At 59.9% G+C, this 27,195-nt stretch overlaps 2 long non-coding RNA genes across 2 annotated transcripts; one reads left to right on the top strand and one right to left on the bottom strand.

Moving 5' to 3' along the window:
- Positions 1-404: 404 nt before the first annotated feature.
- On the bottom strand, positions 405-2,772 carry LOC116567750. The gene is made up of 3 exons (XR_004276323.1): positions 2,501-2,772; positions 1,599-2,236; positions 405-692 (listed from the first exon to the last, which is right to left on the bottom strand). It is a non-coding gene; the product is annotated as an uncharacterized LOC116567750 (long non-coding RNA).
- A 3,996-nt stretch (positions 2,773-6,768) lies between these two features.
- Positions 6,769-10,355, top strand: LOC116567746. The gene is made up of 3 exons (XR_004276322.1): positions 6,769-7,023; positions 7,115-7,233; positions 8,339-10,355. It is a non-coding gene; the product is annotated as an uncharacterized LOC116567746 (long non-coding RNA).
- Positions 10,356-27,195: the final 16,840 nt, after the last annotated feature.

Here is a 27,195-nt window from a genome sequence, read left to right as displayed (position 1 = left end):
GGGTGGGGCGTCTGCGGGCCTTCAGGGAGACTAGGCCTCCACCCCGAGCCTGCGTTCTGCAAAGAGAACTCACATTGTCATCTCAGCCACCCCTTGCGCTCAGCCTAAAACACAAGGTCGCAGTTTACCTGGTGACAGGTCGGCAGCCTAGAGAACCAGCGGTGTTGCTAAAACCCCCTTCACGAAACGCTGAGGCAGGCCCACCCCCCTGGGGGCACCCCAGGGCTGCCCCTGCCTTGTCAGAAAGCACGGTCCCAGGGACGCGGGGTTGGGTCAGCTGAGCTCGGAGATTCTGTGACAGCCACAGCGATGGAATGAAAACTGGAAAGCAAGTAAACCAGTCCAGGCAGCAGCTGCCCCGGCCAGGGAAGTAGGCCCACAGCTGCAGATGTAGGTTCCTCCCCTGTGACGCGGGGTCACCTGGCTCTGCACCTGGCCTTTCCCACCTGGTCGCTGAAGCACCTGATGGCTATTTCACGAGGCGAGGCAATCACAGGGCTCCTCTTGTGTCCGCTTGCTGAAGGAGCCGCTCCTGACGGGTCACTGGCCACGTCCTTGGCCCGTGACTGGGGGTGAGGGTGGGAGGAGGTGGGGTTGCACCGGCGTGGAGGCAAAGCTTTAGCCAGCCAGGCTTCGGAGGGGCCCCGCCTGGATGAGGGTGACGCTGGGAACGTGTTCCAGGAGAGGCGAGCCTGCATGGAGCGTCCCAGACAGACGGGTGGGAAGGAGAGAGAGAGAGACAAGCACGTTAACAGGGCCGCAGCCCGCTGGGACTCACCGACGCTCTCTCCTTTGGGGCTGGCAACCTGACCCGCACTCCACAGCTGCCCTGGGTCGGAGCCTCTCCGGGAACCCCAAGCTGCCCCGCTGCAGCGTTCCCCTGAGGCTGGGTCACCTTCCAGCCGGGCACACCCTGACAACAGCCAGCAGACTGCCCTGTGGGGATGAGGGGCTGGGGCAGAGCAAACCCTGTTCTTATGGTGGACACAGAACGTCATCCCCGTGCTGGGAAGTTGGGCTCAGCCCGCGTGGCAGCCATGGCTCTGTGCCCGAAGGTTAAACAGGCTGGGGGTGAGCAGGAGCCCTGCTTCCACCTGCCAGAACACCAGCTTTCCTGGGGGGCTCCCTGCTTTTAGCCTGTAACAAGCATGGTTGTACCCCATGGCCTGCTGGTGGATGGGGGCCCGGGATTCGTGCAGAGTGTGTTATCACCCCGGGGGACTGGAGTCGGTGGCCTATGTCCTCTCGGCCCTTCTCATGAAACAGCAAGTGAGTCACCCGCCCTTGATCGCCTCTCCCAGTTCAGACCGCAGGCTCCGGGGCCGATGCACCACTGCCAGCAGCAGGGAGAGAGAGCCGGGGCCCGAGCCAGAGCGGGGGACAGGGCCCGAGCCAGAGATCCAGAGCCAGAGAGACAGAGAGAGGCCGACAGAGAGAGATGGGAAGGGAGGGCCAGAGGGGCGGATGGCGGTGAGACAGAGGAGAGACAAGGACTGGAGGGAGACAGAGAGAGAGACAGGCTGCTCCTTGCATGGGCTCCTGGCTGGGTCTCTGGACCCAGGCCCCCCACCACAGCCAGCAGAGCACTGCACACGTACACCTTTTCATCTGCAAGGTCTCTAGTGCTTTCTGTGAGGAAGAGAGGTATGGCCTTCCTTCTCTCACGGGAGCGCGTGAGCCCTTCTACTTCAGGAAGACTTCTCCCAGTGAGAGTGGCAGCAGAAATCCCACATCTTCCCACGGTGCCTCCGCAGAAGGCTCTAGAGTGAGAACTGTCTGTGTTCCACGGACGCCCCACCTTCCCGCCCTGCACACCCACTCGGCCAGCAGGAAGAGGCTGGAAGGGTGAAGCAGAGCTTCCGAAGCCCTGAGCTGAAGGGGGAGCCCCTGGGCCGCGTGGCTGGCTGCCGGGGTGCTGTGGGCACCTGGCTTTGCCATGTGGGCCGAACTCTCCTCAGTGGACTTCAGCAGAGGCTGTGTTTCAGTGAGGGTCATGGGCAAGTTTCCTGTTGACATAAATAACCTTGGATTAACGGTAGTGGAGACGGATTTGCACACGTAGGACGTTCATGCAGTGGCACGTGTGGGAGGGCAGGCGCGGCCCAGCCCTTCTCAGACCTCATCTCCTTAGGACCCAGGTTCTCTTGGGGCTTCCTCCGTGGCACCCTTGGGCAACCGCAGGGTCTTTCTGCTTCAGTGGTCGAGTCCGCTGCTGGCAAAGACCTCTGTTGAGAACCTTAAGGGGAAATTCAAGAATGTACGCGTTGAGAATCCATTAAAATGTAAATTGTGGGGCTCTCTGAGGGCTGTCTGTGGCCCCTCTCCAATGACCCCTTCCACCTCGGGGCAGCCTCCCCCCACCACATGCTACCGTGGGCAGCCGGGGAGCTGAGGAGTTTGCAGACCCAGGAGCAAAGGCAGCAAAGCACATGGTCAAGCTCTGGGCGCAGCACCTGCCACGCACACACCCCGTGCCAAGATGGGGAGCCGGGGGCCTTACACTAGCAGGAGCACCTCAGGGTGTTATACATGCAGCTTCCTTCCTTCCCAGACCCGACGTCCAGACCGGCCCGAGGTCAGTCCCTCTTGTGTGACACGCTTGGCGACCCAGCTCCCTCAGAGACAGATGGTCCCTCCCCCGCATCTCTGTTGCCAGTTCCTGCTCAGCCACCGAGGGTGGAGGGGGAGGCGTCTCTGCTCAGACCTTCCCATGTCCAGTGCCAGCCGCTGCCCAGGACAGGGGCAAGTCCAAGAGGATGGCTGCAGCGCTGCCTCGCCCCCCAGCACCAGCGGTGCCAATGGCACCTTCCCTCACCCACAGAGCCACAGAGCCAGCCCCGTCCGTCTTTGTCCGGAAGGCCCTAGAAGGAGCCGGTTACACTTGCCGCGCTGCTGGGAACCTTGTATCAAGGGCTTGCGAACTGCTCAGAGCCGGGCTGGAGAGACGGTGGGTCTCGGTGGCAGAGACTGTGCAGGGACGGGGGCCAGGCGTGCGAAGTGTTGTCAGCGTCATTCTCTGTCCCTCGGCCCTGGAATGCGGAGCCGCCAGGATGCCGCGCTGAGCTTGAGAGGGGGCCGCGCCACGGCACAGAACCGCGTGGAGAAGCTGCAGGCCCACCCCGTTGTCCGCCCTGGGCTGTCGGACCGGCCGAGTCCCACAGCGGCCGAACCTCCCCACACGCGAACTAAAAGGGCTCGGTTGCACGCAGAATACGACAAACTCAAGTGCGAGACAAACCGCCACCGTGGGTAACGCCAGCGGGCCCCCTGCTTCACGCCGTGACTTTTTGTAGGGAGGACGTGGAGGCGGCCGTCTGCGTGGACGGGAGGGTTGGCAGTGTGTTCGCAAAGCGCCTTACGCTGCTGCCCGGGGCCGCTGAGCTGAGGGAAGACGTGCGCAGCCCCCACAAACCAGACACACAGGCACACACACGCGCATGCACACACGTGTGCACGTATACAGACATGCATGATATATACAAAACCACACGTGCACACATCCACACATCTACATGCCGTGCACACACAGAGACATACGCATACACATGAGTGTACATGTGCACACAGACATGCACAATACACACCACATGTGACCACACGTGCACACGTATGCACACGTGTGTGCACGATTACACAGCGATGCATGGCATGCACAAAACACATGTGCACACAACCACACACAGAGAGACATACACACATATGTGTGCACATATGCACATGGACGTGCACAATGCATACAAACACGTGATCACATGTGCACATGCATATACACATGTGTGCACGTATACACAGACATGCACAATGCATACAAAACCACACGTGCACACACAACCACGCACACACATGGTGCAGACACGTATACACACACAGCACATGCGCTCACATGACTGCACATGCACATGTAGGCACACGCAGCACACACGTTTGCACATATATGCACACGCACACACACACTCACACACACACACACACTCTGAAGACAGTGGCCCAAACTAAAAGCAGATGGCTGTCCTCACAGCCCCTGTCCACATGGGGAAAGCATCAGGGTGGGTAGAAGCCGTAGGAGGCTCTGCCTCTTCAGGAGGACAGTGTTGGGAGCAAGAGGTCCCCCCCCACCCTCCACCGAGCAGGGCAGAGCTCCATGACAATCAGTCCCTGGGGCCAGGACGGGGCAAGAGGGACCCTGACACTTCATTAACCGCCAGCCTCCACCGGAATCGTCCCTACGTGGGACACAGTAAGAGACCTCAGGCGAGTGGGGCGCTCATCCCCACCACGTGACCTGGGCCAGTGCTGCCGCCTCCGCTCCAGACCCCTGAAGGCAGGAGGCGGGCAGGAGCAGGCACGCCCGCAGGACCGGACTGCCCGGGGTGCCACATGCCCGGGGGACCTGAGTATCTTCCCAGCAGGCTGAGGACGAGCGTGGATGGAAGGCGTCGGTCAAGAGCTGTGGGGCAGACCAGGGACCTCCAAGCCCTTCCACCTTGGAAGAAGAGAAAGCTATTTGTCCCCACAGAAACTGGTAGATCCTTCAGCACGGGCTTGCCTCCCCTGTCCTCCAGCACCCCGGGCCCAGAGAGCCCCTGATCCGTGCGCATGCTGTCTGGGGAAGGTAAAGACGGCTGTGAGTTCTTTGAAAAGGTGACATCCATGCTTCTTGTCCTCAAAACTAGGCGGTCGCTTTGACCACCGGAACAGACAGAGGGGATGCTGTGTTTGTCTCTGGGGCCAGACCTCCAGCGGCTGCCAGGTCTTCTCTCGTGGAATGCTGGCTCTCGGGGAGGCCAGCCAACACGTAGGAAGTCCGGCCACCGCGGACGGCCCTGTGGCGAGGAGCCCCAAGCTAGCCCTGTGTGGGGGCCGAGCAGAGAAGGCCGCGTCCGCAGCCCCAGCTCACAGCCGTTCCGGCCCAGGCACAGGGCTCAGCTGGTGCCAGCCTCAGCCGCCACATGCTGGCAACCCCAGGAAGGCTGCACTGGACTCGCTACCCCCTACCCGCAACGGTGAGACCATTACCAATCATGGTTTGGAGCCGCTACTTTTTTTTTTTTTTTTAAAGATTTTATTTATTTATTTGACAGACAGAGATCACAAGCAGGCAGAGAGAGGAGGAATCAGGTTCCGCATGGAGCAGAGCCAAATGCGGGGCTCCATCCCAGGACCCTGGGATCATGACCTGAGCCAAAGGCAGAGGCATTTAACTCACTGAGCCACCCAGGTGCCCCGGAGCCGCTACATTTTGAAGTGGTGTGTTGTGCTGTACGAGATGATGCAGACAGGACTCCACACCACGTTGTTTTATACCAAGAGACCTGCTTCTTATGAAGAAGATGTTAACACCAGCGTGTGCTCCCGGGCTCTCGGCTGTTACCCTGACCCCGTCACCCAGAGGCGGCGACCTGTAAGAGTGGTGGGAATGCGTGTTAATGTCTGAGCTGAGGTGCCCACCTTGGGCCAGACCCTGCAGGACTCGATCTCTGTCCCTGGGACGCAGGGTCTGTGCTGATGTGAGGGTCTGTGAGCGGCCCTGGGCCCCCAGTACCTTGAATACAAGCTCCAGGAACCACAGAACAGAGCAGGTGTGCCCGGTCGCCGGTGTCCCCGAGAGCCCGCGTGTGATCAGTGCTTCCTGTCGCTGCGGACGCCGGCTCTGTGGGGTGGGGCATCCCGGTTCCCTGGCTGGGGGAATGTTTCTGCCACACTGGAAGCCACCACTGCATTCGGCCCCTTGAGGCTGCCCAGGCCTGTGGCAGAGCACGTAGGGAGCCGATGTACTGTACTGCTGGGTAATCAGCCCCAAATCCACGAAGGGCTAGGCTTGCTGAGTCTCGCTGGGAATAGGAGGGAGACGTCTGGCACTGGCATGTTCACTGGGACACTTTGGTGTCCATGCCAATTGACAAACTCTAAGGGGACAGTTGCAGCAACCGTGGCCCATCGGAGGCAAGGCAGCCATGGGACAAACCAACCAGAAGAGCCAAGCTTTGGGTGGATGGCAGCTAGACAGCACCGTGAAGGATGCTGGCACTGCCCTCTCGGGAATGAAGTCGGGGCATCCGTCCTCGGGCGGAACGTGCCCAGGTGCCTCGGGACGGACACCCCCGTGGGTCTTATCAGGTTGCCCGGCTGGCAACACCTGCCCCACCCCACAGCCACCACAGATGCTGCGAGTCCGCTGGGGTGGCCGTTTCCAGGGCTGCATGCCGTGAGCAGATACCCGCAGAGCCTTTCCTCAAGGTCACGAGAAAGGCCTCTTGCTGGCTTCCTTGGGGCTCTGTCTTGGCCTCTGAAGGATGAGATGCCCGAGTTATGTCATCTTTTCTGCACACGCAAACCTGCAAGTGTGAGCTTAAGGACCTGCATGGGTGATCGGACCCGTGAGCCCAGGACCGGGCAGGTCGGTGCTGTCCTGCTCTTTGCCCGCACGGACGGGACTGAGTTCTGGGAGCGGCAGGGAGTCTCCCCGAAGATGGAGGGTCGGCCGGATGTGTGCAGTGCCCTGCCTGATCTCTGCTGTCCTGCCTTCCAGTCCGGGGCCCCTCTCCCCTGAGACTGCAATCCCCAGGAAAAACGTTAACGCGTAAGCCTTTGCCTCAGGCCCTACTTTCTAGGGCAACTGGGCTAAGAATAGACAACAATAATCATACAATTTTAACTATGCAGCCTTGTTCAAAAAAGGAAGGAGAACTTCCCGGTGTCCAAAATAAATGAGAAGTGAAAGCCAGGGCAGTCACGGGAGCTGAGGCTGGGTCAGCCCTCAGGGAAGAAGGGGCAGAAGACAGGGGTGGCGACAGGTCCATGCGTAGCTTGGACAAGAGATGGGGCCGCGGGCCTGCGTTCACTGGGGCTACGGACTCCCACTTCGGGGGGAGCCTGAAGGGCCACGCCTCCATGAGACAGACAGAAGCTCTACCTGCTGCCCCCAGAAATGAGAAAGGACGTTTTCTGTCTTCCCAGAGATCAAAAGGAAAAGGCTCACAGAAGAAACAGAAACGCTGGGCGCATGACGTGGGACTGTGTGAGGTATGAGCATCTACTCGCTATTGGGGTGTGGGTTTCGGGCTAAAAATTACAACAAAAGTCGTGTCGTGTGACTGGACTCCTTGGTGCCCAGGAAGGAGAAAAAAAAATGCGTGCTTTCCTGTGAGGACACGTCCCGAAACTAGAAGATGAGCTGACACTGAGAGCAGTTCCCGCAAGAAACAACAGGACTTGTGTCCCCGAGAATGAGAGGTAAGTGAGAATATGATCAAAGGCCACACAAAGAAAGAATAAGCAAAAATTTACGGGAATAATTCAGAAACAGCAGAAATGAAGACTGCCACAGGAATTAGGAACTCGGGGGAGGGCTAGGAGCAGATGAGAGAGAGTGCGGACAGCAGGCAGTGGGCCGGCTCGGGAGCGCTACCCGGACAGAGTGGGAGAATTAAAGATGGTTTAAATCGTGGCCATCAACAGCGATGACAAGTAGATAGCTGATCCGACCGAGGCCTCGAGGGGAGAAGAAGAGACAATGCTCAAGACAACGAGGAGGAACTTTCCAGAACTTTCCAGAACATGAGTTTGCTTGGGCTAGCAGCACAAGGTGCCAGGGGTTGTGGGGCTGACCTGGCAGGGCGGGCTGCTCCCGAGGCCTCTCTCTGGGCGTGCGGACACCATCTCTCCCCGTGTGCTCTCGGGGGTACGTCTTCTCCTCCTCTCGGGACAACACCTGTCCTGCTGGGTCAGGCCACGCGATGGCCTTGTTTTACCTCGATCCCCTCGTATTAAAGACGCCACCTCCTGATGTACCGGGGGTCAGAGCCTCAGCGTTTGGATTTGGGGACCTGAGCCAGCCCATGACAAAAACAACTGCAGATACTGAGGCTCGAGCAAAACCCAAACACGGGATCTTCACAAAGGAGAAGGGCCTGGAAGCAGACAGGACAGACAGGACAGAGGACATGCCTGAGTCCGGGCAGTGCCAGCCGCCGCCGACGCCCGTGAGCAGAGAATGACGCCGTCACTGTCCGGGGGGAGACCTCGGCTGAGCGAGAACCGATGCCCGCAGAGCTATCTGTCGGGAGCATGAGTGTCCCTAGACCAAGGGACGGGGAGCGTCGCTGACGACTCTGGGCGCGGCAGCCCCGAGGGAGGACATAGGACCAGCAGGGACTGAAATGTGGCATGAGCCAGGTTGAAGCCACCGGGCGTCAAACAGCAGTCTAGTGGCTCACTGGGGACAGTGATAGATAGGACAAAGAGAGGAAACGCAGGCCTCCATGTGACGTGTGGGCACTAGGGGACACCCCCAAATGATCCCTGGGGTGTGGGAGAAACTCTGGATTTCTCTCCACAGATGCCGCGTGACCGAGCCTCAGGAGGGCCGGCCAGCCAGCCTCGGGGTCGCACTAGGCACGACGGCCCTGGGGATGGAGACAGGTGGGACTTCTGTGCTGTGAGAGTGGACAGCACGGCCCTCGCCCTGCAGCCGCACACCGGGGGCTGTCCCTGACACTCCCAGGCAAGGACGCCAGCAAGCAGTACCCTACAGGCTTGGCCCAAGAGAGGGAAGCCCCTTCTATTTTGCACAACCGAGCCCTGCTCCCTGCATCTGTCTGGGCACATTGGCATTTATGGCGGCAGGCCCATGACGGCCTCGAGCCTCCCAACTCCCTTCTTGTCCCCTCCCCTGCTCTGTCCCCACCTGGGGTGGGTGACCCAGACCTCCTTGTTCACCACCTTTTGAAAGAGAGCCACCCCTTTGCCTGCCTTATACTGAGACCCACGCTGGTCACTGGGTCTGCTCTGGGGAGGCCCACCAGGCCTTAGCAGCTTTCCTAGGAAGACTGGCAGAACATCCCAGAGCCCGGAGACGCGGGGTGTGGGCTACAAGGGTGGTGTGTGGGATCTGGGTGGAAACAACAGTCTGGCCATGAGGCTTCTTGTTCTGCACGGCGGAGTAGGGCCCGAGAGGTTGGAGGGGACTCCTTGATCTGGGGGGCACAACCCAGGCCCCCTGTGCCCAACAGTGTGGTTACAGATGATGGTTCATTTTAACAAACCAACCCTCACAAGGTGGACACCTGCTGTGAAAGTTGTGCACCTGAGCACACCCAAGTGCACAGATGCGTCGTCATGAATGCATACACAACACCAAGGCACACGTGTCCACGTATTCCGTGCACACCAGCACACACGCAGCACCGACGCATGCATAAACACGTGCGTGCACCCCTGCACACGTGTACACCCGTGCATACCCGCGCACGCACGTATACCTCCATAGGTGCACGAACACACACACACACGACCTCACAACCAGAAGGTAGCTCAGTGACAGGAACCCAAGGCGGGGACGGGAAGGTGTTGGCGCTGAGCCCGGCCTGCTCCCGCAAGCTGCTCCGGGGCCGCGTCAGGAGGGAAGGTAGCTAACGATCACGCTCTTCTGCTCGGGCCTGGTGGTGGAGAGCTGGCCGGCGTTCTTAATAAGAAGCAAAAGGCTTATGTAACCCGTGCCGTCCGGGAGGAAGTGATGCTTTCAGGGATCAGTGAGAAAACACCTGTCCTTTGAAAGAAGCGGTGATGTGCCCTGAAAACCCCTACTTGATTTACTGTCCTGTGACTTTGTCACCAGAGCCTGTCCAGTCTGTCGCCTAGGGCAGCTCTCCTACCTGCCCGTGTCCAACACGCGGAAACCCCTTCTCCCTACTCTGTTAGAAAGAGGACTTCCCGGTAAAAAGTCTCGGTGAGCGTTGAGCCCATCTGTTGAAGACGCGCAAAGGCGGCTCTTCCCACCGGTCTGCGGGAGCAGGACGGGTTCGGGGAGGACAGGGTCTGCGCAAGCTTGTGTGTGGCTGGGGCCGTCGCGGACGAGGTCATGACTGGGGAGCGTGGCGGAGGGTGCCCTCCTTGCCTGCCGTTCACAGAGCCTTTCGGGGTGGTCTCTTCTGTGGCGGCCACGCCTGGACCGGAGCCGTGGGTCGCGGGGCTCTGGGCTCCAGACCGAGGGGCTGGAAGCGACAGAGCGTGGTCACTCCCACGGCCGCCCTCGAAACCATTACAGCGGCTGGTTCTGAATTACTCGTCCCGTTCTGTTGAGGGCTAGATGATCTTTAAGGACAAGTGAACGTGCTGAAGTCTTGTTTATTTCATTTTATCCCCTTTCTCGTTTCCACGTATGTTTGTGGTATATTTAATATTTTAGTGCAGTGGATCATGCGTACGTATTTTTAATTAAATAGATGACATATATTTGGGGGAATTTGCTCAGATCCTTTTTACTGGTGTGTGGGTCATCAAAAATGTTTTGAGACTGCTCATCAAATTACGTTTTTGTTTTAATTTTAAAGGGTTAAAAGCATACATAAAATACTGAGAGGAAAACTGAAAACAGCAGAGAGCAAAGTGTGATCGGCCCAGTTGCCGGCCGCGTCCGTGGGTTCTCATGCGGCAGCTTGGGAGGCGGCCGGCGGAGGGAGATGGGGCGAGCTGGGGGGCGGGTAGACAGGAAGGCCACTGTCTCGGGGGCCAGTGGGGGCCGCCATTAGTGCCTGGCGCACGTGATAAAGGCTGCCGTCTGGCGAGCTTGAGCCGCGGGGACCTGCCAGCGTTCAACGGTGTCCTGCGAACCCGCGCTCACCATCGCCTGATCGTCGAGAACACTGAGCTCGTAGTGACTGAGCTCGTAGCGGCCGACGGTGTTCTGCCCAACCCCCCACGGTGCCTCCTGCCCATGCGTTCTTCTAGAACCTGCTGCGTGCCCATGATGGGGGAGACCCGTGCCCGTTCTGCTTGGACCGGGCCCGTTCTGCCTTGGGGGAGGTCGTGGGAGCAATCGTGCACCCAGCTGGCACCCCATAGCCCCCCTGTAGCGGGCATGCAGGGGAGTGCTGGGGTCCCACCCATGATGGGCTCACGGTCTCCAGAAGCTCAGAGGGGACATCAGAGGTTCACATCCGTGAAGTTGGGCTGGTGTCCCCAGATACGCTGTTGCCTCAGTCCCCAGTCCTGCTGCCAGGACCTCTCCTCACACTTCTGTCTGCTGTGCCCTGGGCATGCCAGGCTGTGGCTGGCGCTCTGCTGCGTTTGACTTAGAACCTGAGGACGGCGATCCAGGCCCCACACCGTCTGCTGCGCCCCACAGCCCCAGGAGGCAGAACCCCAATCAGCCCAAAGGGAGGATGGGTCCCCATGAGCCCCGGGATTAGGAGCTGTGTGACGTTCTGTGACACCCTCCAGGGCGGGGGCTCCCCTCCCCCGCAGCCCGCTGTTCTGCCAGACTGTGCTGCTTGTGATAACAAACGAGACTCACTTTGGGGCAAAACTCGGCATTAAAATGTTCAAGGAGGAAGAAATCTCCGGTGGTTTTGACGGGGATGGAGGGGCTGATCCTCTCCAGGAGTTTATGTGCGCACGTGGGGAGGGCTTTGGATTAAAACCTTCTGTCCTGGAAACTTAAGGCGTCCTGCTTCCTGCTGCTGTCACTGGAAACCAAAGGATCCGGCTTAAGCTTCTTTTTCCTCTTTAAGCCGCCCGGCACCCCCTCTGCCCTGAGCGGTTTTACAAAGCAAATGTATTTATTTCCCGAGTTGTGGAGAAGCTGTCCCCTCCGCGTGACCTGCTTCTGGGAGAAGTTAAGTAACAGAGCTCACGTGCGGGGCCCACCGACGGTTCCCGCCTCCGGGCATGACCTCGTGATTCGTGCGGGTGTGTGGACGGTCTGTGTGGGTCCGTTCCGAGAGGGGACCAGGTGTCAGGAAGCACCCCACCCCCCATCCCCACCCAGGGCAGGGGTCGGCAGTGGCAGGGGCACTAGGGACCCATAGCCTCCTCTGGTTCTGTCACCCGGGCCCAGGCTGGCCGGGAGCCCCAGTCTCCCGCTCCCCACAGGGATGGGGAAAGCCACGCCCACTCCTGTGCGGGGGGGGGGGGGGGGTGCAGCATGAACCCACAGCGACGTCCCAGGTTCTGCGGGAGGGCCTGTGGAGCAGGGCCCTGTGCTGCCCCCCTCAGGAGCATGCTGGTCATCCAGGCTACAGCAGGTGGGCCCTGCTTGTCTGGGTGTGGAGTGCGTCCCCAGGGCGGCCTTCGGCCATCCTGGAAGTGCCCAGAAGGTCCTGCGGAAGTGCCTGTGGACAGAGGCAAACAATGATGCAGGGGGTGGGGAGGGAGGGGGGCCAGGAGGGCTGCTGCTTCCTCCACACCCGATGTAGAAACCCTCCCCCCAGGCCTGGCCAGAGACACTGCTGTCCTGGGGCGGCCCGTCTCTGTCACTGCCCACGGGGGCTGTGGGCTCTCCATTGTTCTTGTCGCCATCTGCAGATTCCTCATCTCCTTGCAGAGTGGAAACTCTGGGGTCTCTACCCATCCCTGCTGCGTGTCCAGCCTCTGGAACGTGCCGGAACATGCCAGAACACGGGGGTCTCTACTCCCGACTGTGTGTCTAGCGTCTGGAACTGCCAGAACTTGCCGGAACACCTGAGAGTCCTTCTCGGTTTCTGTTGACTCAGTGAGATAGGAGTCCGCTCTGCGAAGGCTGACACAGGGTCACCAGCCCCCCAGGACTCAGTGCCCTGGTCTATAAAACAGTCTGTGGAAGAGGTGATATTTAGGGACCCTCTGGGGTCCACATTCTGAGTCCAGTATTTAAAAAGAGTGAGCTGAAAGTAAAGGGAGAAGCTGGTTAGGGTTAAAGACGTTTCCATGGAAATGGACCACCCGGCTGGAGTCAGGCCGCTCAGCAGCCCTGGAGTTACAAGGAAGTCTCCGGAATTACGGCACCTGCCTGCCTACGGAGGGAGAAGTTTGCTGCCGGCCGTGTACCGAATATGGGCCCCTGAAGCCACCTGTGCCCTGATCCCCGGAACCCCGGGATTGTGGCACAGTGGGGAAGGGGTTTCACAGGTGGAATTAAGTTAGAGATTTGGAGGAGAGATCATCCTGGATTATCAGGACGGGCTGTAAATGCAATCCCATGTGTCCTTGTCCAAGAGGCCAGGGGAGATGTGACACAGGTGGCGGGTCAGGCCGCATGACCCCAGGGGCAGAGACCGGAGGTACTGGCCACAGGCCGCGGAGATGGGCAGCACTGAGGTTGGAAGGGCCTCGGGCACGCGCCGTCCTGCTGACGTCTGGACTTGGGCCCAGCGAACGGACTCCCAGCTTCCAGACGTGAGAGAGAGAGAGCTGAACGTCTGTGGGACTTCGTCATGGTGGCCCCGGGGGGCTGGTGGCCAGCCACAGAGTGGCCACATGGGCAGGTGCATGGTGGGCTCTGGGGCGACCGCAGCCCCGCGCAGCTCCCGGCGAGGAGGCCAGAGAGCGTGTGGATGCAGACTCACCGGGCCCTGGGATGGTCCTGAAACGCTGACACGCTCTGTTCCCTTTAGTCCCTGGTTCTGCTTCCCCCAGCAGTTCGCACCGCTCCCTGCTGACCTCCCCGCGTGACGACAGCAATGACTGGCCTGCACCGAGGGCGCACAGGTCCGCAGGAAGTGCTTATGGAGGCGAAGCTGGGTTTCCTTCCGAGTGGCGGCTTCCCGAGGCCTCCTCCCACCTGGAGCCCTGGCCAGGCCTTCGGGGAGCAGGCGTGCACCCCCAGCCCGCCGGAAGGTCCTGCCGCATCACTGCCTCCCTCCCAAGCCACACATCCCCCGGGACCTTCACCCTGAAACCCCGGCCCTCACACACACATGCGAGGGTCCCTGGAGTGCCCAGCCTGGGGTCTGGCCCCTTTGGGAGCTGGGGGATCAGTAGGCGTGCGGAAGGAGGTGACCAGCCATGCAGGGACTCGGGGTCCCCTCACCTCTGCATGAAGGGTTCTGCAGTGCACAGAAGTGCAGTTTCCAGAAGCTGAAGCTCGTAGGAGCCAAAGCTTGAGCCATGCTATAACAGACTGTTAATTCCAAACGTTCGTTTATGTATAATTTAAGCTTCTTATTTTTTTGAAATGTGTTTTAGGATGTTCTGTGTCCTCAAGTACAATCCGACACGCAAACCAAGCTGCACTGCGGGACTGGGGTCGGGGAGGGGTGGGGGGTCGGGACACGGCTCTCTGGCGGGAGAAGTCCCAGGCCGGCCGTCTCCATGAAGGAGCCCCTCCTCTCCCTCTGGCAGCCTGTTGGGGGGGGGGCGGCAGGCGGGCGCAGTGACCAGCTGGTGTTGGTTCTGCAGGGGCACCGAAGTGGGGAGTGGGCAGCCGTGCCCGGAGGGAGGGTTTGGCCAGCCTCTCTGGGCTGGGCTGGGCACGGCAGCGGGGAACCCAGGGTGCAGGGTCAGCAGGCTGGGGTGCTGGGGGGCCCGGCTTCGTGGATGGATCTGTGGTCGCAGGAGGTACTAGAAGCATGTGTCCCACGGTGGAGACTCTCGTTCACACTCTGTAGCCCTTGGGGCACGCGTGCCGTCCCTCGTCTGGGGATGCAGTCAGCAGCGGTGTCTCAGGAGAGGCTACGTTCCAAGACACCTTCTTGCCGGGAGAACTTCTTGGGACTGTGCGGCACTGAAGGCCTACGGTGGTGCTGCACTCGTCTGCGTGTTTTCACTTTGTAACTTTCCCGGCTGCGTCACAGGCCCGCCGAACAGCGCACGTGCACCAATGCGGGGCTCCGGGTCTCGTCCCAGACGCCACGGAGGCCCCGTGCCACTCGAGGAACCGAGGGGTCAACACCCAGACGCTGTCCTCCCGTCGCCTCCTGACCCCCAGCCCGGAAGCCCCTGACCTGCCCATCACGGCTCATCGCCCACGTGCGTGGACGTCCCAATGGCTTCCGTGCTCCACAGCGGGGACGGTCCTGGGCGCAGCATGCAGCTGCCCCTGGGGCTCTCTGGGGCGACTTGCTGTTCCAGCGCGTGGAACACAGGCCCCTACAGCCCACTTCCCTGCCGTGCACAGAGGGTCCAAGTTGCTTCCTGCTTTGGGACACTTCAAAGAAAGTTGACCTGAATGTTCTCAGCCAGGACCCTCTCTGGGGAGCGCACTCTGAGGGCCCGAACGGCCCGGTCACGGGGCCGGTGGGCAAGTTCACCACTAACGAGGCTGCCGGGAGATTTCTCACCGGGGCTGGGCCAGCCTACGCCCTGCCAGCCGTATGGCCGGGTCCTTCCTGCTCCTCGCCGCCCCGACCCCGGCATCACAGTCCTGGCTGGGGTGCGTGCGGGAGTCTCATTGAGGGTTGACTTGCTCTCCTGATGGAACAGGAGGCTTTGCACTTTTTCGTTTGTTGATGGCCATTGGGATACGCTCCTCGGCGACGGGCGCCCTGTGTGTCGCCATGTTTCTGTGGCCTTGTCTGGGCCTCAGAAGGGCGGGCTGTCCACCCTGTGGGGGTGTGGAGGGGTGGGGTGCCGCAGAAACTTCCCTCCACGCCGGAACTTCTCTTTTCACTTCCTTAATGATGTCTCTTAAGTAACGAAAGGCTTTAATTCTTAGACAACACTACGGATCCGTCTTCATGGGTAGAGTCAACGGTGCTGCGTCCTGACACTGTAAATGTGTGCCTGATGTCGTACTATCCCGAGACCCCAAACCCCGTTTCCCGGATTAGCTGGTAGAAAACCTTTTTTGTCTCTTGTTTTTGGCTCCACAGTCTCCCTGGACCTGGTTTCTGTGGGTGCGTGAAGCAAGGGTTTTCTCGGGCATCTGTTGCTGGATAACAAGCCCCCACAATCTGGAAGCTTCGGCATCAGCTGTGCACCTGGCCCACGAGTGTGGGCCGGCCTGGCTGCTGGGCTGGCGTGACTTCTCCGTCCCCATGCCTGGGGCAGGTCACTGGCTTGGGGAGCTGAGATGCCGCCCTCGTGTTCTGGGGCAGGCTGACCGGCAGGGGACACGGAGGCCTGGGCCACACGCCCCTCGTCACCCAGGGGCCATGCGGTGGCTGTGATGGGGTTCCCGAGGACAGCGACACGGCAAGCCCAGGGTGCAAATGGTTTCGGGTCCTGCAAGCTCCACTCCTACAGACCCAGGCGAACCCCGGGCCAAGGCCAGGGCCTGAGGGGACACCCAAGACACAGCGGCGGGATGCAGAGATGGCGAGGGGCCTCCGTGGCCACATTTCCAATCCAGCATAGTCCATCTGCCGGCCCCACCTGGTCCTCGTTCCCCGACGTGTAAAATACACTCGACCGCCCCAGGACCTGGGTCTCTTTTGACAGTAGCCTCAGGCCCACATCCTGAATCCGTGCAAAGAGCCAAGGGGCAAAGAGACAGAATCTGTCCCGAACCCCACAATCACCGTGTCCGGCTGCTGCCTCTGCGTTATGGGGTCAGAGCTCTGCAGGGCCTTACGACGCCCCACGTCCTTTTGCCTGGCTGAAGGTCTGCTTGCCATTGCCCTCAATCCTTCAAAGGGGTCGTGCCCTTTGGTTTGACCACCCCTGAAGCCAGTCACCATTTTGAGAGTTTTGGGAACCTTCAAGCCGTGAGACCCGGCAGCCCCGGCCTTTCTGTATTTCCTCACGATCTCCCTCGAAAACTAGTTCAGTAGGCGGTTTCCTCTTCCGCCTTACCAGCTGTAGCTGAAAGGAGCCGGTGGAGATTTCTCCTTCTGTCTTGCAGCCCCTCCCCGAGGCCAGCAAGCTCATTACCTGCATTTTCCACCTCGGAGCCATCGCAGGCGATGGTTCTGCCTGCTGCGTGGCACAAACATCACAGAAGCTGCCCGCGCCGGCCTCTGTGATAAACACCTCCACGTTTGCACAGCCCCTGCCAGCCAAAGGATTGGGGTATTTGTGACAGTGGCGTCCCCCCGTCTGGGAGGCTGTTCCCGTATGCGTCAGCACCCACCTCAGAAGCTGGAAACTGAGGTCACCAAGCGCTCATCTGCTCCGGCACCTGCCGTCCTGCACTTACTGCTAATACATACTCAGCTCCGCACGGGCTTACGAGTATCGCTTTATGCCGGCCACGGTCCCCTGGCCGCACCACAGTCCCCCGGCCGCACCACGAGTCCCCTACCTTGTTTTCCTACCCTTCCGGCACAGCCCGGCCCGTCTTCGACGGCAGCCCTTCCATGTGACTGACGCCAGGCTGCGTAGCAGGAACACTACCCACTGTTTATTTGTGAGGTTGTGGAAATGTCTTTTTTACTTTCCTCTTTTTCTCTTTGTCCTTGGTGTTTATGTCTTCGTTTTTATTTTCATAAGTGACATTTTCTTTCAGTTTTCCTGCTTGGTGTGTTTGGCTCTTCTTGAATCTGGAGTTCAGTATCTTTCATCAGTTTTAGGAAATTATCAGTCATTATATCTTTAAATACTTCTTTGACTCTCACTCTCTCTCCTCCCTCTCTGGGGTATCAGGATGCCTCCAGGAGCCCCGCTGATGCCTTGTCCCCTGCCTTTTGTAGTTTCCGGCATTTTCTGTCCACGCTTCCCTCTGCTGTCCTCCAAGCAGCCATCTACTCTGGGAATTAAATTTAGGAAGAGCTACACCACACGATCCACAAAGCCGCTGACCAGACCCTGGAAAGCTGCGTGCACTGCCTTGCATTGAAGGAGAGGGCCCAGCGGAGGCGCCCATCACCTGTGTTCACTCAGTGGGTGTGGGGACCTCATGGGATACGAGGTCCCCTGGGACACTGAGCTGCCAGTCTGCGCACTGAGTGTTAGGGAAGGTCGGGTTCTTTCTCATGATTGCAGATTAAATACAGAATAGAAAACTCTGCTATGTTCGCTCATTACAGCTCCCTAGCCGGCGTGCTCACATCCTGGAGAGGGAGTCTTCTACTCCCCCCACGTCCAGTGGGAAACAGTCTCAGCCAGATCCCAAGAGGGGCCAGGGGTGTCTGTCCAGACAAACGAGGAACAAAGGAGCCTCTCTCTGCGGCTCTGACGGCAGCTTGGGGAGCATGAGCAGAGCCACGACCCCTCCCTGGAAACCACACAGTCCACCCGAACCCCAGGCTTTCATGCAGTTTCTGGCATACGTCTTATCTTCGCCCTAGGATGTTTTAGGAGACAGCCTCTGTCAGACTGAATTTGAGTCACTTCTGGGCTTATTTAAAATTTGATGTTCTTAGTGCGATGTTCTCAGCTAATCGCTGTCTGGTCTGGGAAGAGCTGAGGCATGTCTCTCATCTGAGTAAGCTTCGGACGTGTCCCCAGCTGCCTGGAGGAGCGGCCTGCAGCCAGCCCCCTCGCGCTCAGAGACGCAGCTCCGTGTCTAGGCTGCTGCTCACAAACACCTCTGGGGCCGGCTGCCAGCGCTGTGCTCTCCCTCATGCCGCAGGCTTGTGCTGTCAGTTGAGCTTCAGGGTGCTCTCCGCGTCCGGTCTGCTCCTCCCCAGGGTCTAATCGAGAGCCTGCCTGTACCCCTCACCCCAACACAGTCGCATCCTCAAGCCACTGCGGAGACAAGAGGCCAGCGGGTGGACAGGAGTGCTGAGAAGCAGGGGGACGGTCCCCAGAGGCTAAGAAAGAGAGCAGATTACACGAAGCAGAGTAGAAAGAAAGAGGTTATCGAGGGCAGAAGACACGCGAGAGGTTAGACGAGTAACAAAGAAAACAGCAACAAGCTGAAACTTGGTTCTGGTAAGGGATCGATAAAACTGACGAAGGAAAAGAGGGTCACACATCAGCGACTGTCCTCAGGAGCAGAAGCGTGGGCTCCCCAGCAGACCCCACACACTGACCTCACACACCCCAGCTAGCTGTTAGCAAAGTCAGGCCATGCAAAATGGACGAAGTCCTTGAAAAACAGGACCTCCAGAAACTGACACAAGCAGATACAAAAACCCTGAAATATCCTGTATCTCTTGCAGAAATGGAGCCTGTAATCAACACTTTCCCACAAAGAAAACTGCAGGCCCTGAGGCGTCACTGGCAAACTTTCCTTTAAGGAAAGATGAATACATTCGTGCCCTTGCTTCTGTCAAACACAAGCAAGGAGACACACCCAACTCACTTTACCAAAACCCATGGGCCCTTGCTCCCCGTGAACATCATATGAAATCCTAGTTCTAGCACGTTGAACTCAGTGCCCGAGAGGACCTATGCCGGGAATAGTTTTCATATCGAAATCATATCAAAATTGTTTTCATATCGAAATCAATCGACGTGTTTGACAGAACAGAGGACGAAAACCATAGGACCAACCCAATAGGTGCAGAAAAAATGATGAAGTTCAGCCTGTTTGTGATATTTTTTTAAAGAACTACCTGCAAACTGGAAACAGTTGGTCCCCGTCTGATAAAGTCATCTCCAGAAACCCCGCAGGTGAGGTCATACCTGATGGAGAAGGACCATCTAGCTTCGCACAGGCACTGGAGCAGGGAGATAGAAACACGTGGCCTTGGGCATCCGTGTGGACCTCAGGAATAGTGGTCTTTGTGTCACGGCACACGTGGACTGACTTGAAATGGATCCCAGACCAAGAAAGATGGGGGGAGGGCGGCACACGTAATAGAGCTTCTGGAGGAAACCACAGAAGGGTGTCTTCTGGCTTCGGCGTTAGTGGGGACTTCTGGGGCAGAATGATAAAGTACAAACTCTAAAATAAAAATATCGATAAATGAGACTTCATCGAAATTAAGTACGTCTCATCAAAAGACGCCATTCCGGAAATGAAAAAGCAACCTGAAATCTGGCGAAAGTATCTGGGATATGTGAGAATCCCTAGACACTTAGAGAATAAGGAGATAAAAAAGACGGATACCCCAGCCCAGCCTGGGCAGAGCCGCGAGCAGACGGCACAGCAGAGGGCCTCCGCACGGCCAGTAAGCATCTGAAACAGCTCACAGCATCAAGAGCGCAGAGCCTCAGGGACGCTCGTCCATAGCTGGGGGAATGGTCAGCGGCACGACCGCTGGGAAACGTGACGGTTTCTTGTACAGCTGAGCACACGTCTACCCCGGGGCCCAGCGACTCTCCCTCTGGGGATGTACCCAGAAGAGACGGCCGCCTCTGTCCACAGGAGACAGGGATACGGATGAGCACAGCCGCCTCATTCACGGCACCCTGACCTGGACATGGTCAGCAGTCAGGGGATGGACACAACTTGCGGGGCATCCAGGGTGGGAGCAGCCAGCTGTGGAGTTAGGAGCGCCGGGCTGTGTGGGATCCCACGCACGTTTCCCCAAGATGGGGTCGAGGCGGAGAAGTCAGACCCGCAGGGGGCAACCGTAGGACTGCGTTCAGCTGCAAGTTCCGGAAAGGCCAGGGGGATGGATGTGCCTTGCTCAGAACCAGATAGACTACGTGTGCGGGGTTGGGGGTGGGGAGGAGCCACCGCATCCTGCCCTGGGGGGTGGTCACCCGAGCGGGTACAGGCGTAAAACTGATCGTGCCAAGATTTGTGCATCTTTCTCTGTGTAAATTAATTTTTTAAATTAGTTAAAAAAAAAAAAAACAACCTAGAGCCTTTCAAAGCACAGCCTGACGTTTGTCGTCACTCCGTGGGGCATGAGAGAGGCGGCAGGGTCAAGGCTGGGCAGCAGCGGCCGTGAGTGAGTCCCAGGGACGCCCGCCGCCTCCACCCTGGGAACGACACTCAGTCCCCAAGTCGAGCCGGAGACGACAATGTTCCGACACCAGGACGTTGTACAGAGATGGTCTTCACACCGACATGTCTGTACTTTGACCTGCTTCAGTTCGACGGAGACATCGTTGCCGCGTAATACACTGCGTGTCCTCAAGGACACGGCTTGTTGAGTTCTGACGCGCGAGTGCAATGGCGTCCACAGCCTGGACAGTGAGCCACGCCACCGCCCGCCAAGCCCCTGCCGCTGGGCTGTCCCTCTGCCTCCCCGCGCGCACAGGCCAGCACCGGTTCCCGTGTGGCCAGGCTGGTGGCGTTTCCTGGGACTTTCTTTGCGTGGACTCACATGGCACACACCCGCTTGGTCTGGCCCTCACTCGGTTGTTGAGGGCTCGCCCTGCCTGCTGCCGGGCGGCATTTCAGCCGTGGACACGTGGCGAGTCATGTGTCCACGGCCTCCCTGATGGATGTCTGGTGGCTTTCGGTGGGGGGCTACTGTGATTCACGGGGCTGACAATATTCTCATGAACCAGGATGGGGTGGGGTCCCATAGCCGGTCCCAGGCCGGGTGCGTCCTTAACTTCCCAAGAAAACCCCAAAGTGTTTTCCAAAGCGGCGGCGGCTTTGTTTCCATCCCAACTGGCATCACGCGCGTCTCCCGCTTCTCCACCCTCGCTGGACTGGACCAGCTGGTCTCTAACGTCACCCTTCTAGTGTGAGTGTCACGGACCACATCCCGCTCTCCGCCAACCACGAATGAAGTTGAGAACGGCCGCCGCCGATCTCATTTCCAGCCTCTGCTGGGTGGGGGGTGGCTTTGGGGAGGCAGGACTCGAGAAAGTGTCTCGGGGAGGAGCCAAGCCTTGCGGGTGGGCGGGCCGATGCACTGTTCTGAGCCGTCTCAGACTTCCAGGCACCCAAGCTGGGGCTCCAGCTCGAGTCCAGGCAGCCGATGCCCAGTGGCAAAGGGAGGACGGAGGAAAGCATTTCTGGGTGGGCGTTTTGTGGGCTTTTCACCATCTCACGGGCATCCTATCCAGGCCAGCCTGGAAGGGCCGCGGGGAGGAGCTGTGCACGTGCAAGGCACTGGCGGTGGGCTGGGATGGCCGCAAGGACCCTTGTACCCTCAGGTCCCTGGGGACGGGGCGGAGAGGTTCCCCATCAGGGGCACCGAGAGCCCAGCCAGGCGGGGAGGGAGGCTGGCCGCTCAGCAGTGCGTCTTCAGCATGTCTGGTGGAGGCCGCGAAGTGGGTCTGGGGGACGGGACAGCATAAACGCCAGCCCTACCGCCACGGTGGACCGCAGATGGGAAACTGACGCTCTCAGTGATACCCCCGCCCTGCGGTGCTACGTGTGCTGCCGAGGACCCGCCCCGGGTCCCTTCCTCCTCCCCCGTGCTCCCCGCTGTTGCGTTTAGGGTGCGTCGTGATGGCTCAGTGTAGGGTGCCCCCGGGACAGCAGACACTGAGGTCGATCTTGGTGGAGCCAGCAGGAAAGGCAGCCCACCCAGACCCCGGAGTGAAGGGGTCCCGGCTGGGAAGGGGGCGCCTTTTCAGGTGTATGAAGAGGACGGGGTTGGGTGGGGGGTCATGGGGTGGGCAGGCGTGGCTTTAGCCTCTTCCTGCGTGAGGGGCTCCTGAGTTCCGGAGGCTGAGCGAGAGCATTCGCAGGGCCCCCCGCCCCTCTCTGCCCACACAGGCCTCGGTCGCATCGTCCCAGCAAAGCCCGGCGGCCGGGAACATGGGGCTCCTCGGAGGGGCTGCCGAGCCGCTACCACAGGGCAGGGCGTGTGAGTCCCACGTGAAGCGATCTCGTGTCTGGGAGCAGCACAGACGCTCACACTCGTCCTGCGGGTCTGGGTGCCCCTGGCACATTGTCAGAAATGGCACAGTCGACTATTTTTGTCTCCTATAATTGTTCTCTTTCCCCTAGTTGGGACTTTTTTCGCCATATAGAGACACAAACTATGATGTAGCTCTCAAGTCAAATCGTTGCTGTCCCCCTGGGAGACAGAACATGACATTAGAGCTTCCAGACATGCCCTGTTCCGCGGACTCTAAGCCGGATGTTCTCGCCCGGAGCCCCCCCACCCCACCCCTGCCGTGAGCTGGGTGGACTCCCCGTGTCGGACAGCAGAGGGCGGCGTGGAGGCAGTCGTGTGAGGCGCTTGGGGACGGCTGGGCGGGACGCGGCAGGCCACAGTGTCCCCCATAGAGATATCATGAAGCCACCAGAAGCCACTTGTGGGGCGCTCGCAGCCAGATTCCTCCACGGACGCCCAGAAAACGCCCCTGTGGCCCAGGTCCTGAGGCCCACAGCGTTCCGCAGGCCTGACAGGAATGAGAGCCCTCCCGGGCTCTGTAGCCCCTCGATGTTTTATTCACTCGCGTCTTACATATTTCATGGGCTCTCCTTCCCGGGCGGCTCAGAGAAATGCACAGCATGTCCTTGTCAGCTGCCTGGCCGTCCTTCAGGCTGGACATGGCCGCCTCCACTCAGACCAGAACGGTCTGTCTGTCAGGCAGAACCTCATCGTAAGAGTTTTCCATTTTTAAAGAATTGTCTGAAAATGGGGTTCAAGGAGCCCAGTGTGGCAGGAAAGCCCAGAGGGATGGGTCATCCGGGCGCGTGTGGGGTGCTGACCCCTCTGCGCGGGCTCCCGGGATGTCCAGGGCGAGGAGGGCAGGCCTCCCCCAGGCCTGCAGCAGGACCCCTGCCCCTGCACCTGCCCAGCAGGCCTGGCCACCAGAAGGGGGATGTCCCCGAGTCAGGGCTTACTGGCCTGCGTGCTGCACATGTGGCTCCAAGGATTCTGCCAGAGGCTTTAGGTCCCCATGGGCCTGGAGGGCGTCTGCCCAGGTGGGCCAAAGAGCCTCAGGACCGTGGCTCACACGGACCTCGTCCTTGTCCTTGGGAGGGGACCGCTTGCCCTGTCCACTTGTGCTCAGATGTCCCTGGGCCAGATTGCCAACAGCTGATAGGGCACTGATGCTGCTGCGGATCTCAGGGCGGAGAACAGCAGAACGTCAGAAAGACACAGCAGACGGGGCACACGGGCACACAGACACACACACCATGCACACACACATGCACACCCTGCCCATGTACACGCACGCACACACATGCATGTGCAGACACACACGTAGACACGGTGCACGTGCGCCCACACGCACACGCAGACACACGTGCGCACGCCCACACGCACACAGACGCGCTCGCACCCCCGCGGATGAAGGGCCGCCCTTCAGGAGGAAGGAAAATGACCGCAGAGCCAGGCTGGGGGTCAAGGAAGCAGCGGAGCAGGAGAGAAACGGTAAACACACAAACAGAAGCAAAGACTTCTGTAAAAATAGTGATAACGATGACTCCCAGGGTCTAAAACGTATGTCGAACTTTAAAGTAAAAGAACAGTAAAGCAAAGGGTGAGGTAGAAGAGAATCAGGGCTTTCTGGCCCTCATGTGTCTGCTGAGAGGCGGCAGAACGAATTTAAGCCAGACTCTAACGAGCCAAAGACACGCTGTAACCCTGAGGTGGGGCTGGAGGCGGCAAAGTCATTCACAACCGGCAGGCGAGGCGGCGACGATCGCGGAGCAGACAGAGCCGTCGGATCGGAGCCGCAGAAGAGAAGCAGCAGGAGCCGGGGGAGGAACAAGCCGTCAAGGGTCCACCTAAGCCCAGAAATTAGACCAAACGCAAAAGAATCGAATATTTCAACTAATAGGTGAAGCTTGTCAGACTGGGTGCGGCGGGACCCTAAGCACAAGGACACAAGAAGATAAACATAAGAGGAAGGGACCAGGTGCACACGCGGGGTGGGGGGCAGGGGCACACGGGGGGGGCAGCAGCAGGTGCACCGACGGGGGGGGGAGGGAGCAGGTGCACCCATGGGGAGAGGGGCAGGCACACCCACGGGTGGGGGAGACCCAGGTGCACCCTCGGGGACGAGCGGAGGCAGGCGCCCATGCCCAGAGGAAGTCGGCCTGGTGGCGTGGGCGTGCGTGCTCGCTGTGAGACCGGAGCTTGCTGTGAGGCAGGAGGCTCAAGACACTAGGGTATCCAGGCGGTAAGATGTCCTGGCGGTAAGGTGTCCACAGGTAGGTGTGGTTCTCATCTGCGCGCCGCTAACTCTCCCAGATCAAGAAAGCAGAGTCAGGGCAGAGACAGACCCACAGTCACCGCAGTTCGCTGGAACCGTCCCTTGTCCTACCCGAGCCCATCGGGCAGAGTGAACCGTGAGGACGGGGCTGGCATGAAACCAGCACCTCGAGGACACGGGAAGCGCTGCCCGCCGGCCCTCACAGTGTGGACACAGCCTGACCCCAAACACGACGCAGCACGCTCTCCGCGCACGACTGTCTCCGGGGTCTCTGGTGTTTCTGCACTTGTGGGACACCTGACCGCAGGGGTCGCTGTGAAACCATCGTCGGAGTCGTGTGGCCACTTTTAATTCCAGACTCTTGCACCCTTGTTGATGGGTAACCGTGGCCGGCGGATTTCCTTTGCTTGTTGATCGTGTCCCCACGGGATGAAACGTCTTTCCCAAAGCAGCTTCATCTGTTCTTCCTTTGAGGGTGGCCATGGACGTGCCAGATGCTGAGAACAGAAGCACCGCTGGGGAAGGGTCGTGCGTGTGCAGGGGTGTCAGCTCAAACATCTGTAGGTCAGAGCCGGGGCAGGCTACCTGCTGGGTGGAGAGGGGCCCTGGGTCAGGCGGCACTGGGAGATGGGGGAGACGAGGGCCTCAGGAGAACCACACACCCGGAAGGAAGGCCCAGCTCCCCCCGGGGGGCAGAACCAGAAGCACAAGGACAGGGGGACCCCACTGGTGTGCAGGGCCTCAGGAGAACCACACACCCGGAAGGAAGGCCCAGCTCCCCCCGGGGGGCAGAACCAGAAGCACAAGGACAGGGGGACCCCACTGGTGTGCAGGGCTGACACCTATACCCCAGCACCCAGCACGCGTGGCCGGAGAGCTGATGGTAGGAGGACCTGGAGCCGGCCCCTGGTGGTGCCTGGGTCCCTGTGAGGCCAGCAAGCAGAGACCTGGGCAGGAAGACCCCAAGAGAAGACAAAGTGGGGGTGGCTTTGTCCAAATGTGCCGTTCGTGTGAAGACAGTGGATTCTGGGTCTCCCTCCGGTCTGAGCAGCTGACCCCTCCACTCTCCTGGGGCATCTTCATCCTGGTGCTCTGGACCCCTCCCGCCTGCCGCCTCCCGCCTGGCCTGGGACGCCTCCCCTCTCCTGGCCACCTGTGCTCTCTGGTGCAAACAGCCCACACTCAGCGTGGAGACCTTGACCTTCGGTCCACGGTGAGGCCCCCTCCCCCACGCCCGCTCTCTCACGCCCAAACCGACGCCGTCGAACACCTGCTTGCCTCCACCCCCACAGCTTCCCCATGTCCTGTCCTCCCCAGCGCCTTCCCTGCACCCCGTCGGAGCCCCCATCACGGTTTCCCGATTACTCCCAGAGCCTCCTAAGTGGCTGTCCTGGTCCTCTGGCCACCACGCCTCCCTACGGTTCGCCTCTACACGGTCCCCAGACTCCTCTGAGGATCTAAGTCAGACGATGCCCTTCCGCACAAGCCCCCCGCCCGTTCCAGCCACACTGACCTGATGGGCTGCTTCCTGCTTGCACCATGTCAGCCCCACACAGGGAGACCCAGTCCATCTCGGCCTGTCCCGCTCGTCCTGCACACGGACCCTCTGGCCAGCCAAGGTCTACTCTCCCGCAGAACCCTGGCTTGCTCGCTCTCCGCTTCCGAGCATGGGCAGCCCCACCCCGGAGCAGCTGGTGCTCCAGCAGACTGTAGTGAAGGACTGAGCGAGACCACCAGCTGCCACCCTTGTGGGCCTCTGGGACCCTGGCCTGGCCCTGACCCTGAATGCTGACCCTGGACCCTGACCCTGAACCCTCCCAGTACAGGGCACAACTTCCCGTCCCCAACCTCTCTTCACCCTGCCAGGCTGGACCTGGGCTGCTGGAGGTGCACTCACCTTTTGGTGGCTTCTGTGAGTGGGGGTGGACTCTGGCCAGGGCATTGGCGTGAGATTGGGGCCAGTGTCAGCAAGATGGCTCTGTGCCAGGGTGGCCTCCCCAGCCTCCCCGCAGAAGGCAGGGGTGATGCCTTGGGCTATGGGCTGTGGGATGAGGAAGCCCTGACCAAGCAGGACCCTGGGCTGGAAGGGCAGCTGTCCCACCCCAGCAGGTAGGCCAGAGCTGAGGAGGCCGAAGCCACCCCTTGGAGTAGGGGACTTGGGCTGCACCCCAAGGGCTAGAGCCCCCTCCACCAGCCCCCAGTGGTCCTCATGGGCCTTTTCGTGCTCAAGGCTTCCTGAAGGCCACCTTGGGCATGGCCTCCCCACCCCAAAGCCTTCTTCCCAGAGCCCTGGGTGCATGCACAGGGTGCCGTCACAGTGCAAGGGGGGTGGAGACCCTCCTGTACCCCTGTCCCACCCCGGCTGTGCTGGGCTGTGAACATTTGATTGAGTCATGCATTTGCAGCCAGGAGGAGGACCGGCGGAAGGAGAGAATGAACACTCATCTCGGCGCAAATCCCCACTGTCTTCCGTTGGCAGAGCAGGTGGGGGCGCCTGGGGGCTTCAGTGGAAGTGGGAGAGTGGCCTCCCTTCTGAAACCCAGACAGAACGTGACATCCCAGAAAGGGATGCAGCCTCTGGAGGTCAGGAGGGCCCCAGGGCAAGTGGGCAGGTGTCCCCACTGCAGCCGGTCCCAGGGCAGCCTT

The sequence above is a fragment of the Mustela erminea genome, chromosome 1 (assembly GCF_009829155.1).
Source record: "Mustela erminea isolate mMusErm1 chromosome 1, mMusErm1.Pri, whole genome shotgun sequence".
Lineage (NCBI taxonomy): Eukaryota > Metazoa > Chordata > Mammalia > Carnivora > Mustelidae > Mustela > Mustela erminea.
Note: the sequence above shows the minus strand (reverse complement) of the source record. Positions and strands in the feature narration are given on the sequence as shown.